This window comes from Musca autumnalis, unplaced genomic scaffold (assembly GCF_047663935.1).
Source record: "Musca autumnalis isolate F117 unplaced genomic scaffold, ASM4766393v1 scaffold_4, whole genome shotgun sequence".
Classification (NCBI taxonomy): Eukaryota; Metazoa; Arthropoda; class Insecta; order Diptera; family Muscidae; genus Musca; species Musca autumnalis.
The window spans coordinates 8,879,157-8,897,663 of NW_027411977.1; the positions used below are offsets into that span (position 1 = coordinate 8,879,157).

The 18,507-nt window shown below is 37.6% G+C and overlaps 4 non-coding genes across 4 annotated transcripts; 2 read left to right on the top strand and 2 right to left on the bottom strand.

Annotated features, from left to right (window-relative positions):
• Window positions 1-3,793: 3,793 nt before the first annotated feature.
• On the bottom strand, window positions 3,794-3,958 carry LOC141404404 (U1 spliceosomal RNA). The gene has a single exon (XR_012413003.1). It is a non-coding gene; the product is annotated as a U1 spliceosomal RNA (small nuclear RNA).
• A 536-nt stretch (window positions 3,959-4,494) lies between these two features.
• Window positions 4,495-4,659, top strand: LOC141404408 (U1 spliceosomal RNA). The gene has a single exon (XR_012413007.1). It is a non-coding gene; the product is annotated as a U1 spliceosomal RNA (small nuclear RNA).
• A 2,283-nt stretch (window positions 4,660-6,942) lies between these two features.
• On the bottom strand, window positions 6,943-7,107 carry LOC141404446 (U1 spliceosomal RNA). The gene has a single exon (XR_012413044.1). It is a non-coding gene; the product is annotated as a U1 spliceosomal RNA (small nuclear RNA).
• Window positions 7,108-7,643: 536 nt separating this feature from the next.
• On the top strand, window positions 7,644-7,808 carry LOC141404403 (U1 spliceosomal RNA). Its single transcript, XR_012413002.1, has one exon. It is a non-coding gene; the product is annotated as a U1 spliceosomal RNA (small nuclear RNA).
• The last annotated feature ends 10,699 nt before the right edge of the window (window positions 7,809-18,507 follow it).

An 18,507-nucleotide genomic window follows, 5' to 3' on the forward strand; every position in this document is an offset into this window, starting at 1 on the left:
TTATAGAACTATTTAGTACTTTACATGTAAATACATAAATACGAACCTCCTCCTATTATTTCAAAATTCCCTTTACACAATAACAAATTGTACCAAATCCTGTGTCATTGACAACTTTTCGTATATTTATGGCACATATTTCTTAAATCGGACGTTATAAGCAAATGGTAACAGTAATCTTAATTCCAAATCTCACGAATCCAAATCTATCCGTTCATCCAATACAAAATTGTACCATACATGGAACCATTTCGTACCCCTAAGTGTACCTAATTCCACATTTTAGGATTCGAGCGCTATAATTTCACCCAAATCCTAATTGTACAAAATGTAGTACTTTTTGTAAGCATAAGTACGCAATTCCAAAACTAAGTACGCATTTCTAAAACTAACCCCAACAGTAATATTAACTCCAAAATCAAGATTCCAGCTCTAACCGTTCGCTCAAATCCAAGTTGTGCCAAATATACTACCGTTTAGTACTTTTCGTACATATAAGTACGAATTTCAAAAACTTCCTCAATCCTACATCCCAACAGTAATCTTAATTCCAAACTTCAAGATTCCAGCTCTAGCCGTTCGCTCAAATCCAAATTGAACCAAATTTAGTACTTTTCGTACTCATAAGTACGAATTTCCAAAACTTCTTTCATATCTCAATCCTACACTCCAACAGTAATATTAATTCCAAATTTCTTGATTCCAGCTCTACCCGTTCGCTCAAATCCAAGTTGTACCAAATTAAATACCGTTTAGTAGTTTTCGTACATATAAGTACGAATTTCCAAAACTTCCTCAATCCTACACCCCAACAGTAATCTTAATTCCAAACTTCAAGATTCCAGCTCTAGCCGTTCGCTCAAATCCAAATTGTACCAAATTTAGTACTTTTCGTACTCATAAGTACGAATTTCAAAAACTACTTCCATATCTCAATCCTACACTCCTACAGTAATCTTAATTCCAAATTTCTTGTTTCCAACTCTATCCATTCGCTCAAATCCAAATTGTACCAAATTTTGTACAATTTAGTACTTTTCCTACCCATAACTAAAAATTTCCAAAATTTTATCAATCCTACAATTCAACAGGTATTTTACCAAATTTTGTACCATTAAGTACTTTTCGTACCCATAAGTACAAATTTTCAAAACTACCACAGTGCTATGTTCAAACAATAAGCTTAATTCCGAATTTCAGGATTCCAGATATATCCGATAACTCAAATCCAAATTTGGTACCATTTAGTACTATTCGTATCCATAGTACGAATTTCTAAACCTACCTCTATCAACACTCCAACATCAATTTTAATTCCGAATTTCACGATTCCAAATGTATCCTATCACTGAAATCCAAATTGTACTAAATTTAGTACTATTTAGTACTTTTCCTACCCATAACTACAAATTTCCAAAACTTTATCAATCCTACACTCCAACAGTACTCCTTATTCCAAATCTCGGGTTTCCAGCTATATCCGTTCACCAAAATGCAAACTGTACCAAATTTGGTACCATTTAGTACTTTCGTACACATGAGTACGAATTTCTACAATTACCTCAATCCTACACGCCAACAGTAATCTTAATTCCAAATTTCGGGATTACAGCTGCATCCGATTACAATAGTCCAAATTGTACCAAATTTGATACCATTTAGTACTTTTCGTATCTAAAGTACGAATTTGCAAACCTCCCTCTTTCAACACTCCAACAGCAATTTTAATTCCGAATTTCACGATTCCAAATGTATCCCATCATTGAAATCTAAATTGTACCAAATTTAGTACTTTTCCTACCCATAATTAAAAATTTCCAAAACTTTATCAATCCTACACTCCAATAGTACTCCTTATTCCAAATCTCGGAATTTCAGCTATATCCGTTCACCCAAATCCAAATTGTACCAAATTTGGTACTATTTAGTACTATTCGTACCCAAGAGTTCGAATAACCACAACTACCTCAATCCTACACGCCAACAGTAATCTTAATTCCAAATTTCAGAATTACAGCTGCATCAGATTACCGTAATCAAAATTGTACCGAATTTAGTACAATTTAGTACTTTTTGTTCCCATAGGTCCGAATTTCCAAACCTACCTCTATCCAGCACTCCAAAAGTAATCTTAATTTCGAATTTCAGGATTCCAAATGTATCTGATCACCCAAATCCTAATTGTACCAAATTTGGTACCATTTAGTACTTTTCGTTGCCATAAGTACGAATTTCCAAAAGTATCCCAATCCCACACTCCAATAGTAATCTTAATTCCAAATTTCACTATTCCAGCTCTATCCGATCACTTAAATTCATATTGTACCAAATTTGGTACCATTTAGTACTTTTCGTACCCAAAAGTACGAATTTCCAAAATACCTCTATCCTACACCCCGACTGTTATCCTTATTCTAAATTTCAGGATTCCAGCTGCATCCGTTCCCCCAAATCCAAATTGTACCTTATTTGGTACTATTTAGTACCTTTCGTACCCATATGTACGAATTTCGAAAACTACCTCCATATCTCAAACCTATGCTCCAACAGTAATAGTAGTTCCAAATTTCAGAATTCCAACTTTATCGGTTCGCCCAAATTCAAATTGTACCAAATTTAGTACTATTCGTACACATGAGTACACGTTTTCAAAACCACCTCCTTATATCAACTCATCTTCTAAACCTTGATTTTCATTCCAAATTTCAAGATTTTAGCTCTATCCGTTCACGTAATACCAAATAGTACTAAATTTAGTAACTTTTAGTACTTTTCGTACACTTATAGTTCGAATTTCCAAAAACCATTTGGTACACCTTTCTAACTCTCCATCAGTGAACCTCATTCCAAATTTCAGAATTCTAGCTCTTCGCGTTTGCCTAATACAAAGGGTACCATATTTAGTACCTTTTAGTACTTTTAGTACAGTTCTACTTCGAATTTCCAAAAATCCAGCCTTATCTGACACCTTCGGACCAAGAGTGACCCTCACCCAAAATTTCAAGATTCTAGCTTTAGCCGTTTAATCTGGGCGTTGATTATCAGTCAGTGAGTAAGTGAGTCAGTGAGTCATCATTACTGAACTCGTTTATAAGTATAGATTACAAAAAAATCGAACTGAAAGTAAGCTTTAATTACGAGGGCGGTTCGGAAACTTCTTAGCCTATCAATGAAAAAGAATAGTTAGTTTTTCAAAAATATTTTTATTTTTCAATATAATCTCGTGAAACTTCAATACACTTAGTCCAACGCTTTTCTAGCAATTCTATCTCTTGATTTCCTTGATTTCCTCAAGGCATTTAAAATAGTGGTTTACAACTGTAATTGCATCTTCATTTCAGGTAAAACGCTTGCCAGCAAGGGACGCTTGCCAACAAGTAAAAGTCACTGGGAGCTAAATCAGGAGAATAAGGTGGGTAGTCAAGCAACTCGTACTTTAATTCGTTGATTTTAGCCATTGTTAAAACACTCTTGTGCGCTGGTGCGTTGTCTTGATGAAAAATAATTTTTTGTGTTGTAAGCCAGGACGTTTTTCTCGAATTTGTACATTTAATTGATCCAAAAGGTTGCAATAGTACTCTGAATTTATTGTTTTACCCTTTTGCAGATAGTCAATCAATAAAATACCTTTGAAGTCCCAAAAAACCGTTGCCATAACCTTACCAGCCGATTGAATTGTTGAATATTATAGGTACTCTCTCTACGGATAACACGTGACGTTTGTATAAATATAAATAAGATAAATAAATAACTTATATGGTAAATAACAATGTAATTAAATGTATTAATAAATGTCGGGACGGCGCGTACGCCATTCCCGGCTAACAAAAATTACACGCACGAGTTATTCACATTAGGAATAATCGCAGAGGTCAACTCAATCGGAAGTGCAATGACCAAGCCTCACTCTGGGGGAACCGCCTTCATGATCACGGTAACCCCTACGCCAGGTAAGTATGCTTTTGCCAGCACTCTTTGAACATCTTTAGTAGCTGGAATCACAAAGCCAATGAGAATTATTTTCTCTATTACAAAAATTCTTAAAATTGTATTTTCGTTGAAATTAAACATTCTATGTTTCATTAAAACAAACCGAGCCCATGGAAAACTCGAAATAATGTTGAAAGTAAGCTAGAATCTTAGGGGTTGAATTCATATTGACTACGGTCAGGTAGAAGCATTGAAAATATCTTGCCTACAATATTTTGTGAAGAAATGGGGTGGGACTTTGTAAATATGTTGCCTGAATGCAATGACACACTTTGTTATACACAGTTTATTTTTTATTTTATCTGTCGAAACTATTAAGAGGAATCACAGAAGAAAACTAACCCCCGTATCATAGCAAATACATTTTAACAATATCTCTCAATTCCATGGCTACTTTTGATTCAACGACTCTACAACTTTAAACATTGTTGTAATATCGACAATAATTCTCATTTAGTTGATGATTTCAGCTACTAAAGATGTTCAAAGAGTGCTGGCAAAAGCATACTTACCTGGCGTAGGGGTTACCGTGATCATGAAGGCGGTTCCCCCAGAGTGAGACTTTGTCATTGCACTTTCGATGGAGTTGGCCTCTGCGATTATTCCTAATGTGAATAACTCGTGCGTGTAATTTTTGGTAGCCGGGAATGGCGTGCGCGCCGACCCGATTTATTTTAATAAATTTGAATAAGGTAAACAAGGTTATAATTGAGTCCGACTAACAGCATACAGACATACATATATTCTCACAACATCCGCAACGGCACAAGGAACTAGGGATACGTAATCGATTTTAAAAATCGACTATTCGAACTTTCGATTTTTACCTTCAACGGGAAAGTCGACTTTTCGATCATTCGATTTTCACCTTTAACAAAAACGTCGACTTTTCGATTTCTTCATAACCAAAGGTCGACTTCGATTTTTAGACTTTTCAAACCAAAAAGTCGACTAATCGAAAGTTGACTTGCCTATCCCTACAAGGAATACGACGTTCATACCAATGAGTGCACGCCGATTTATATTGGCTATCATAGGGTCTACTTTTTATCCCCGAGTCCGAACGGCGTGCCATACGACATCATTGTAGGGTTATTCATGGCTGAAATACTCAGAAAATTCTCGATTAGAGCACTATGGACTAGCAGATATAACGCAACAAGTAATGCTACGTGAAGACTCACTCAACCAATGTGCCGATCGCGACCTGCAGCGGATCTTACAAGACCAATTATGTATATAACCTTCGATCACCTCGAGAGTGCATATTACCGCTGGCCATAACATTAAGAACATAACCAGTAGTACGATACTTTAACATTAAAAATCGCTAGTAAATTAGTCATTTTAAATTAGAAAGTTAGCGCACGGCGCGCTTTGACCAACTTTAAATGAAATGAGCTTACACCTGGGAAGTTTTTGCGGATTCTGAAACTACAAGTTCATAAAGGAGAAAAATAAAAAAATCGAAAAAAATCGCCGTATCGATTTTTAGGTTTTCACGATTTTGCTGGGAAACCGCCAGTCCTATCGAAATGGGAAAATTCTCTACAAGATTGACCTTTATGACAAATTTGGACAATGCACTAACTGTATCGCCTCCTTATAAAATAGTGTCATGTACAGTGCGCCTTAACTAACTTTAAATAAAAACCGCTTACACCTCGGACATTTTTGCGGATTCTGAAACAGCAATGTTCATAGATGAAAAAAATCAAAAACAAGAAAAAATCGCTGGAGGAATTTTAAAATAAATCGCGTTCAAATTTCACATTTTTAGAGTTTTTCCCACCAAAGTTATAGTCAATTTTACACGCTAAATACTACCCGAGCATTATCAACCATTATTGGCACTATTATTGACCAAAACTATTACCTCGTGCAAACATTTGTCAGTAGTGTACTATAACTGCGGTATATAGCGTGATTAAGGTTACACTACCCACAATTAAAACTGAGGGATCCCTGCATATACTAGGCTGTAACTCTGTTATCTGACCACATACATCAACATAATTAGCATCAATGGAAAGGTAAAGCATGCCTCATCTAAATTTAACTAACATTTTTTTGTCATAAGTTCCAGGAATAAAGATATAGTCATTTCACTATCAACTTTACCAATTTTCACACAAAAGTTCTGGTCAACTTAATCCACTAAATATTATCTGATTGTCACGTTAAATTACAATCTACTTTTCTGTCGTAAACCCAAACCTTACATTTTGCGCCGATCAGACTACCATTGCGACCTACAAAGCCACTACAAAATTGGATACAAATTTTGTTTTTGGTCCGCTTGACCCCCTAAATATTTCACGATAATCGACAAAAACTATATACTATTCTGGTCTGAACCCCACCTTCATAACTACGGCCTGTAGCGTGCGCACACTTTTTAATGGACGGACACACATTTATCTCGTCGAGATATGAATATTAGTATACCACATGGGGGTCTACGACGAATATTTCGGTGTGTTACATGAATTTTTCGAAAAACAAACTTATAATAAATACCCTTTCCACATTGTGGTGTAGGGTATAACAAAAGGTTATGCCAGTTCGGTTATTCCGTGTGGATCCATAGTTTTGCTTATAGTGACTTCAAACGCTAGTCAAATCTCATATAGAAAATTTTTCAAATGACTTTGTGCTTCATCTTTTTAATCGAATCTATTTATAAGTAAGATTTTATCTAATCTTAGATAAAAACTCAGTAAAATATGATACATGTATACGAGGTTGTAAAAAAGTCATAACCCTAATATACAGAGATATGTATATCCATTTTCCTAAATAAGCCTTCCAGTTCATGGGATTTTAAATACATCCTTACAGTATGCAACATCTAGAAAACGAAACGACTGCAATACCATTCTCCAAATATGTGTTTTTTCTAACATTCGTAGAACACTAATTATACAAACGTATTGAAATGTATTAATAAATGTCGGGACGGCGCGTACGCCATTCCCGGCTACCAAAAATTACACGCACGAGTTATTCACATTAGGAATAATCGCAGAGGTCAACTCAATCGGAAGTGCAATGACCAAGTCTCACTCTGGGGGAACCGCCTTCATGATCACGGTAACCCCTACGCCAGGTAAGTATGCTTTTGCCAGCACAATTTGAACATCTTTAGTAGCTGGAATCACAGAGCCAATGAGAATTATTTCCTCTATTACAAAAATTCTTAAAACTGTATTTTCGTTGAAATTAAACATTCTTCGTTTCATTACAAACCGAGCCCATGGAAAATTCAAAATAATGTTGAAAGTAAGCTAAAATCATAGGGGTTGAATACATATTGACTACGGTCAGGTAGAAGCAGTGAAAATGTCTTGCCTACAATATTTTGTGAAGAAATGGGGTGGGAATTTTTAAATATGTATGTTGTCTGAATATAATTACACACTTTATTATTTTCTTTTATTTTTTATTTTATCTGTTTAGATGACAAAGAGGAACACAGAAGAAAACTAACCCCCATATCATAGCAAATACATTTTAAAGAACCTTCCATTTCCTTGCCTATTTCTGATTTCAACGACACTTTAACATTTAAACATTTTTGTAATAGCGACAATACTTCTCATTTAGTAGATGATTCCGGCTACTAAAGATGTTCAAAGAGTGATGGCAAAAGCATACTTACCTGGCGTAGGGGTTACCGTGATCATGAAGGCGGTTCCCCCAGAGTGAGACTTTGTCATTGCACTTTCGATGGAGTTGACCTCTGCGATTATTCCTAATGTGAATAACTCGTGCGTGTAATTTTTGATAGCCGGGAATGGCGTTCGCGCCGTCCCGATTTATTCTAATAAATATGAATAAGGTATAAAATATTATAATTGATTCCGACCAACGAGATGTACATATATACGTATGTATTTGACTGATTGAAGAAATACATACATATCGCTCATTTACTCGAAGAGTGGCATAACTTAAAAAAAGAGTTTTTTGTGTTAGCAAAACTCAACGAGTTACAGTTAGGGGTTCTTTAGATTTTCACGATTTTGCTTGGAAACCGCGACTCCTATGTAAATGGGCCTAAAGAAAATATTGTAGCTGTGAAAATTCTCCATAAGATTGGCCTCTATGATATTTTCGTAGGTTTTACCGTTTTTGAGATATAGAAGTTCAAATTTAGACAATGCACTGACTGTATCGCCTCCTTATAAAACAATGTCATGCTCAGTGCGCCTTAACTAAATTTTGATGAAAACCGCTTACACATGGGAAGATTTCGGGGATTCTGAAACAACAATGTTCATAGATAAGAAAAAAAAAACAGAAAAAAATCGCCAGAGGGATTTTTAAATAAATCGCGATCAAAATTCACAATTTTAGGGGTTTTTTAGGTTTTTACGATTTTGCTTGGAAACCGCAAGTCGTATCGAAATGAGTGTAAAGAAAATGTTGTAGCTGTGAAAATTCTATACAAGACTGACTTTTAGGTTTTTTCGTAGGTTTTAAAATTTTTTTAAAAATTTAACTGAACCTCTATATCTGTTCAGTTAAATTTTTAGGTTTTTATCTTAAGTCTTCAAAATTTTGCTTGGAAACCGCAAGTCATATCAAAATGGGACTAAAGAAAATAATGAAGCTGTGAAAATTCTCTTCAAGATTGGATGATTTATTTTTTCCTAGGTTGTACCATTTTCAAGATATATAAGTTTAATTTGGGAAATTGCAGTAATGACATTGTTTTATAAGGAGGCTATACAGACAGTGCATTGTCTCAATTTGAACTTCTATATCTCAACAAGTTAAAAAGTATCAGTCGGCTTTGCGACAGAGATATACCCTCAGCCTGTGCAAATTGAAACACTTTTTTCACAAAAAAAAACTTATGTATTTAGGGGGTTTCAAAATTTTGGTCGTATGAACCGACAAAAATGTTGATTAGGATTAAAGTTCAAAAATTTTGCGAAAAAGGTTCTTAAAGGAATGGACCGACATAGACCATGGGGGCCATAGGGGGTTTTTACATTACATTCTTCGGACTGTTTTCTCAAGAAGTATGGACTTGCCCCTGAAACAACTTTTACCATCGTAATTGAGGCAGCGAATGTAAGTTGCTTTAACAAAAATCAAAGTGATTTAATAGCAGGTCTTAAAGTGAACTTATCCAAAATTTTGTGTGGGAGGTACGGGATGGAGTGGATATTTGTCCATTCCATATTCGAACCTGATCTATATCTGGTAGATATTATGAGAATGTGTAAAGTATGGACCAAATCGGTCACTCCCATCAAGAGTTATCGTGCGCACAATTTTTCCGAATATTTTTGAACTTTTGTGGGGTAGGTACCTGCAGGTATGGACCGATATGGCTTATCTACGAACTTAAACTAAGTTTGGAAACAATATTACGAAGGCCAAATTTTGGCCGGAATCGGCATTTCCGTTCGAGAATTATCTTGCGCTTCCACCCATAAACATGGTGTCATAGGGTTTGTTTTTCAACTTTCAGGCTATTTTTTCAGGAAGTATGGACTTGCCCCTGAGGAAACTTGTACCTTCTTATAGGGGACAGTGAATACAAAATGTTACAACAAAAACCAAGGCGATTCGAGAGCAGGTCCTAAACTGAACTTTTCCGAAATTTTGTGTGGGAGGTACTCGAAGGAGTTTACCGATTGAGTCCATATTGGAACCTCATCTAAGTCTGGTAGAAATTTCATAATGTGCAATGTATGGACCAAATCGGTTACTTCCTTCAAGAGTTATTGCACGCACAAATTTTCCGAACATTTTCGAACTTTTGTGGGGGAGGTACCGGAAGGAGTGGACCAATATAATCCATCTTTGAACTTGAACTAAGTTTGGACAAAATATTACGAAAACCAAATTTAATACAACTTGACTAAGCAAAAATCAAAGCGATTCGAGACCAGGTCCTAAACTGAACTTTTCCGAAATTTTGTGTGGGAGGTACCCGAAGGAGTGGACCGATTGAGTCCATATTGGAACCTCGTCTATGTCCGGTAGAAATGTCACGATGTGCAAAGCATGGACCAAATCGGTTATTCCCTACAAGAGTTATCGTGCGCACAAGTTTTGCGACAATTTTTTAACATTTGTGGGGGAGGTACCTGAAAGAGTGGACCTATATGGCCCATCTTCGAACCTAAATCGAATCTGGACAAAATATTTCGATACTCAAAATTTGAACCGAATCGATTGATCCGTTCGAGAGTTATCGTGCGCACCAGCCAGACAGACAGACGAACAGACAGACGGACGGACATTGCTAGATCTACTCAAAATTTTCTGAAACGGATATCGTATAAACATACTTGGGGTCTAAAACCATTATTTCGATGAGGCATATTTTTGGTCGTATCAAAGTGTAAATACCCTCTTTAGCCTAAAGGCTGAGGGTATAAAAACGGTAAAACCTACGAAAATATCATAAAGGTCGATCTTGTGGAGAATTTTCACAGCTACAACATTTTTTTAGGTCCATTTACATAGGGCTCGCGGTTTCCAAGCAAAATCGTGAAAACCTAAAGAACCCCTAAAAATGTGAATTTAAATCGCGATTTATTTGAAAATTCCTCCGGTGATTTTTTTTTTTTTTTTGTTTCTTGATATTTCTCATCTATGAACATTGTAGTCTCAGAATCTTCAAAAACTTCCCAGGTGTAAGCACCTTCCATTTAAATTTGGTTAAGGCACACCGTGAAAGCCTATTTTCTAAGAGTTTGGCATAAATCAGCAAAAAAAAATTTTTTTGAGTTTATGAAGCACCAAATTGCACCGAAATTTATCACTGATATCTGGCTAGCTCTTTACAAAATATCGTCCAAGTAGTTATTTTATTTTTTTGTGTATTAATCTTTTTTATGTTTGGAAGTCAAATTTGAAACGGCAAATTGAAACGTGTTTTTCTCCTAACATTCCAAAGGGACAAGGAACACGTCCCTTATATCATGAGTGCCTGCCGATCCATACTGGCTCAATCATATGGGACCTACTTTTTATCGGCCATTGTCTTACGACACCATTACCATTTGTATAGTTTTTCATGGCAGAAATACTCAGGAAATGTAATTCAACATTACACTGAGGGAATTTGAGAAGCTTTATTTACGTCGTCACCACCATAATTAGAATAAACAACATACATTTTGAAATGCGGAGACCTCATCGTCCGACTTTTGAAACGGGTGTGCAAATGTAAGGAAGGCCTGCTGAAAAAAAATTAAAAACGGGTGGACAGATATGGTCCATCTTCGAACTTAAACTAAGTTTGGGCAAAATACTACGAAGTTCAAATTTTGTTTCGAATCGGTTGATTCGTTCCGGAATTATCCTGCGCATCAACAAGCCAGCCAGACGGACGGACATGGCTTAATCGGCTCCGAATGGTCTGAAACGAATTTCGGCCAAACATACTTGGGGTCTAAAACCGTTATTTCGATGAGGCTGAGACTAAGGGTATAAAAATCCTACCAAACATCTATGAGGCATCTGAGAATTTTTCGAACATTTTCAGCTGCACCACATGCATCAATCGGCTAAACGAGACAGAAAGGATACTGTCGATATTCTCCGCGTACATAGGGGAGATCTCTAAGAAAATTTGGTACCTTCGATATGGGTCTGATTATGACAACAAGAAGATGTCTGAACAACAACTGATGAAAACTCAAGTACACCTAGATTAAATTCTGGAATGAGCCTGCTGTAATTTGGTTTTTCTTTGGAATCAATATTTACAACAAATGACTTACATTGTTAAGTTGGAACTTGTATATTAGGGCGAAACAAAAAAATCGTTTCTGAACTCATTTTTTCCAATTGATCCAAAAACTTTATTTTTGAAATTTTATGCCGAACGGGTTTGCTTTTTTAACTCAGTCTTTGAGGATCTGATTTCAATAACAATAAATCTACAAAAAAATGTTTGCCTTTAAACTTTAAAGCAATACTAGCTAGGCAATGGGGCTTCCATTTGTAATTATGTGTGTAAAAATTTCTCTCACACACAATCCCAGCAAGCATTTATTATCGCCCATTACCCGAAGCAGTCACTCCCAGGCGATAGAAATACACATCCGCGATCTCGCATTCTAATTGAAGTAGGCACACCGTTCGGGAAGAAATGAACCACGTCCACGACACTACTTGTGAATGCCGCTTTCGAGACTTCCTAGAAGTACTTTTAGCGATAAAATTGGTTGTGACGAAAAAAAACATTTTTTTCGTTTTTCATTTTATCTTTTCTTTTAATTTTTATTTTTTTACTATTCTAATTAATGTTCCAAATTACATACGTTTTTAAAGAACTATCCTTAGATGAAATTGCCATCTTCATTAATTTTTGTACTTTTAAAAATGTTATGTTGCCTGGCCTGGGAATCAAACCCCTGACCTTAAGAATGCAAAGCGAACATGCTTACCACTGCCCAACCGTACCATATAAACACCAGATAGACTAAAGTCTTATATTAGTTTAAGGTTGTACACGTCTTAAATGAACGTAAACAATCGAAGTGTCTGCATTGACCAGAGAAAGTGTCTGCCCATGCGATAGTCGTAAGTAGTAGCATTGTTAGTATAAAAAAGCAATAATAGAATTTCGATCTCCTTTTCTGACACTAGGTAGTTATTCAAGAAGTTCAAAAAGGGACAACAATGCAATTGTTATTGTAAAATGATAAAGGATCGCTATTTTCTAGAATAGAAGTTCAGAATGCGATTACTTCTGATAGAGGAAGTGAGAAACTCACTCCCAATTGCTGGCTGGGATCGGCACCAATACAAACGCATTGTTTGCGGCCTCACGCATACGACTCTCTCTCTCTCTCTCCATAAACAGCGTGTGCGTTAAACATTGCTAAAATTAAAAATCATTGAAACAATCGACAACAGAACCTTCTTCATTGACTTCTGAACGAAGACTGAGTGGTGTTATTCTCATCAAGGGCACGTGTGCCCCTTTTTGCCGGATGCTGCTTTAAAGCAACAATATACCCTCGACGATATAATTGCCTGGACATACAATTTCTGTCCTTGAAGTGGAATGCCTGAAAATTTACTGCGTTTTCCGGTATTATTGAAGAGTGTAAACTTATAATAAGGCTTCAAATAAACATAGGAAACTTATTACACTTCCATTAAAACTCTTTTATATTTCCGTTAAAACTCAAACGACTACAGGTTGTTGTGCAAACCTAAAATGCACTTTATTTTGGAGAAAACAATTTTGAAAACATTCTTAGATGTTTAATTTTTCAAATGTTATTGCAAAGTACATAGCAATAAATGCTTTAAATGTAAACTTATTTATCTGTGAATATTATCCTAAACATATGTTTCACCAAATTGGTGTTTTCATCGCACTTAATTAACATGTTGTTCCTCAGTGTCGACTAAAAGTGTGTTAATGAATTTTTAAAATTACAGAAAGTTCGATTACATATTTAGGAATTTTAAATCGTCGATCAGTTTTTTTTTTATTTTGTTCGCATACTTATTATTCAATATGCAAAGTGTTTCAGTAAGTGATTATACCCTCCTTAAATATCCGGAAGCGCTCCCAAAAAAAAAAAACTGGTTCCATCATATACGAGTAAATAACAACTTTCAATGCATTTAAACAATTCAGATTATATACAATAAAGATTATTTGAAAAATTTTTTGCGATCAATTAGTTTAGATTAACAAGTAAAATTTATATATGGGAATTTCTGAGTGAAATCGGACAGTGGTTTTTTATTTCCTTTATTTTTTGCTGTGTTGATGCTGCTCATCAGCAAAACATTTCAGTATATTTTCAGTTTTTTTTCAGTTACGGTTGTACTATTGTAACAGAGGCCGCGAAGAAAACATTCTGAAAAATGTCAAAACAATCCACAGATGTCCTGCACTGTTGTAAAATTTGTGTGAGAAGTACTAGTCGACTTTTCCGACAGAGATATACATACCCTCAGGCTGTGTGAATTGCAACTTTCGTCTTTGGACAATATATGATCGCATACCGGCTACGCAACAAAAATCCTTTATCCCAAAAATTCTGTATGAGGTTTTCAGATTTTATACGAACTTTCCGACAAAAATATATATTTGGATTTCAGAACGGGATTGGAGTCATTTCTTTTCGATAGGTGTCAGTCATTTCTGTTGGTCACCGTAGGTGTTTCGGACTACTATGTCAGGTGAGGGTGACGTAGGGGATGGAAGATACCAAGGAACGGTCCTGACCGGTTTTAACATGGCAAAGCCCAGGATTTATCTTGGTCCCTCTTTCATCCCAAGTGGACACTGACCTCCCCGTGGTGTCACCTGGGGAACTGCCTTTAACACCCGTTAAAGGTAGTGAGCTAACATGTGCCGCGCGTTCACCCATAAGAACGTTAAAAACTTGGGTTTGGGCGTCGGGTTAGTAACCCTCCCCTAGAAAAAACAGCCTACTATGAAAAAACGAAAGAAAAGAAAAACAAACCCCTCTAAAGTTGACGAACCCCGCAAACGTTTTAAGGACCATGATCTGCGAATCTGCACCTGGAATGTTCGCACTCTTTATAGAGAAGGTGCAGTCTTCGCATTGGCAGACGTACTTGAAAAGTACAAGACCGATATTACTGCCATACAGGAAATACGATGGATTGGGAAAGGCGTCACAACAACACCTAAAGGTGACGCACTGTATTATAGCTGCCATGACGTAAAGCATGAGTTTGGTTGTGGATTCGTAGTTAGTCGGAGACTAAAACATCTTGTATCCAGCTTCACTCCAGTGAATGAAAGACTTGCTGCAATTCGAATAAAAGCTAAATTCTTCAACATCAGCTTTATTTGCGCTCATGCTCCCACTGAAGAAAAGGATGAACAGACCAAAGATATATTTTACGAGCGCTTAGAAGAAACATATGACCGTTGCCCTGCCCATGACATTAAAATCATTCTAGGCGATTTTAATGCCAAAATTGGAAAGGAGAATATCTTTGGCCCAACAGTCGGGAAATTCAGTCTCCACAGTGAAACATCTGACAATGGTATGAGACTGATAGACTTTGCAGCTGCAAAAAACATGGTAGTTAGCAGTACCAGATTTAATCATCTCGATATTCATAAGGGCACCTGGCTGTCTCCAGATCAGAAAACAAGAAACCAAATTGATCATGTTGTGATAGATGGAAGACATTCATCGAGCGTGTTGGATGTACGATCGTTCCGAGGCGCAAACATTGATTCGGACCACTACCTTGTTGCAGCAAAGGTACGCACCCGCTTAAACGTAGCAAACAAAGTACGAACAGACACAACACGAAAGTTAGACATCGGTAAGCTGCAATCACAACAGATAGCCACAGCATATTCCACTCAACTAGCCCAATTGCTTAATCAAAGCCCTCCTCATCCCGATAACATATCAGCGCAATGGCAAAGCATTGCCCACTCCATGCAAACAGCCGCATAATCCATACTTGGATACCAGAGACCTCCACCAAGGAATCCATGGTATGATGAGGAGTGTCGTGCTGCCACCGAAGAGAAAAATTCCGCATATAAGGCTACTTTACAATCCGTAGCAACGCGTAGCGCACGAGAGAGATACAGGGAGAAAAGGAGAGAGGAGAAACGTCTTTTCCGCAGGAAAAAGAGAGAGATGGAAAAGCGGGAGTGTGAAAAAATCGAGATGTACAGGAGCCAGAATGAAGTCCGAAAATTCTACCAAAGAGTCAAGCATCAAACTGATGGCTTTGGTACAGGCACATCCTCCTGTAGAGACCAGCAAGGTAATTTGGTAACTGATACAGATAGTGTACTCAGGATATGGAAAGAACATTTTTCAAATCTGTTGGTATCCAATAGCAGCGAAGACGACGAAGATACCACAGTCCCAATCCCAGAAGATGGTATTGAATGTATACCGCCCAGCCAAGATGAGGTAAAGACAGCAATAAATCGGCTGAAGAATAATAAGGCAGCAGGGGCCGATGGCTTACCAGCCGAGCTGTTCAAAACCGGAGGCGACACGCTGATAAGGTGTATTCATCAGCTAGTTAGCACCATCTGGCAGGAAGAACGAGTACCCGACGATTGGAACCTGAGTATCCTGTGCCCCGTCCACAAGAAGGGAGATAAGACTGTATGCTCTAACTATAGGGGCATAAGTCTATTCCCTATTGCCTACAAGATCGTGTCAGGGATATTGTGCGAACGACTAAAGCCAATGGTCAACGAGATTATTGGACCATATCAATGCGGCTTTAGACCTGGCAAGTCCACCATTGACCAGATATTTACCCTGCGGCAAATCCTGGAGAAGACCCAAGAGATGCAGATCGACACCTACCACCTTTTTGTCGATTATAAAGCAGCCTTCGACAGTCCGCTGCGCTCAAAGGTATTCCAAGCCATGTCTGAATTTGGTATTCCCGCAAAGCTCATCCGGCTTTGTAAAATGACTTTAACTGACACGAGGTCCTCAGTTAAAATAGGAAAGAACCTCTCCGAAGAGTTTGGTACCAAAAGAGGTTTCAGACAAGGAGACAGCCTTTCGTGTGACCTCTTCAACATCCTGCTAGAAAAGGTTATACGAGAGGCAAACGTCAAAAGAAGTGGCACAATCTACACCAACAGTCACATGTTACTTGCTTATGCTGATGATATAGACATCATGGGTCGATCAGTAAAAGAAGTAACTGATACCTTTATAAAGGTCGAAGGAGAATCTGCTAAAGTGGGTCTGGCGGTAAACGGTGAGAAGACCAAGTTGATGGTGTCGACGCGCAATGCGTCCATTGAGCTCGGACCGACTGTGGAAGTTGGTTCCTATAATATTGAGGTAGTAAAAGACTTCGTCTACCTCGGCACCTCCGTCAACACAACAAACGACATCAGTTGTGAAATAAAAAGAAGAATTGTATTGGCCAACAGATGCTACTTTGGATTAAGTAAGCAGTTTAATAACAAAGCCACATCTCGTCAAACAAAAATAACGCTCTACAAAACACTGATACTACCCGTGCTGATGTATGGCTCCGAAGCCTGGGTACTTGCGCAAGCAGACATGGCAGTGCTTGGTGTGTTTGAGAGAAAAATTCTTCGAAAGATCTACGGACCAATCTGCGTTGACGGTGAATATCGACGTCGCATGAACCACGAGCTGTATCTGCTATACAACGACATCAATATTGTTAAACGTATCGAGATGCAGCGATTGCGTTGGCTAGGCCATATCATAAGAATGAGCGATGATGAACCCGCTAAAAAGGCGTATGAATACATGCCACATGGCGGTGCACGCAGAATTGGCAGGCCAAGGAATAGATGGCGCAAACAAGTGGATGAAGAGATGACAAGGCGCGGTATTCCAGAGTGCAAAGCAACAAATAGAGAGGAATGGAGATCTCTTCTTAGTTCGGCCTATAGAACAAATGTTCTGTAATGGGCCAGCTAAGTAAGTAAGTAAGTATGTCAGGAAGCATGAACTTGTCCATGAAGAAGATAATATCGCTGTAAACAGGATCACAAGTAGTAGCATCGGTATAATTTTCCAAAGGATCTTCCAACAGAACCTAAACTACACATAAACAAAAATGTTGAACTTTTGTGGGGGAGGTACCGTAAGGTGGAGACCGATATGGACCATTTGAACTACATTTGGACAACATATTAGGAGGTCCAAAGTTTGGACCAAATCGGTTGCTCCGTTCAATAGATGTAGTGCGTACCATTTTAGTGACATGGGGGGAAGGAGGTACCCGAAGGGGAAATATTACGACGTGCAAAGTATGGACCAAATTGGTTACTGAATTCGAGAATTATCGTGCGCAATTTTTTACCAAAAAGTTTTGAACTTTTGTGGGGGAGGTAACTGTATGAGTAGACCGATATGGCTCATCTTCGAACTTAAACTAAGTGTGGACAAAATATTACGATGGGCAAATCTTGGATCAAATCGGCTGATCCACTCGAGAGTTATCGGACACTCCAGCCACTGCACATGGTGCCATATGGGGTTGTTTACAGCTTTCGCGCTATTTTCTTTGGAACAAAAAATGTACCGTCGTAATGGGGGCAGCGAACACAAGATGTTACAACAAAAATCAAAAAAATTTGAGAGGAGGTCTTAAACTGCACTTTTCCGAAATTTTGTGTGGGAGGTACCCAAAGGACTGGACCGATATAGTCCATATTCGAACCTGATCTATGTATCGTAGAAATATAAGATGAGCAAAGTATGGACCAAATCGGTCCTTCAAGAGTTATCGTCCGCACCATTTTAGCGTAAAATTTTTAACTTTTGCGGTACCCGAAGAAATGGAGCACTCTAGCCACCACATATGGTGCCATAGGCGTTTTTTACAACTTTCGGGCTGTTTTCTCAAGAAGTATGGACTTGGCCCTGAAAAAAAATTTTACTGTCGTAATTGAGTCGAACTTAAACTAAGTTTTCACGAAGGCGTAATTGTGGACCGAATAGGCAGATCCGTTCGAGAGTTACCTTGCGCTCCATCCACCACTACACACTGTTTATAGGGGTT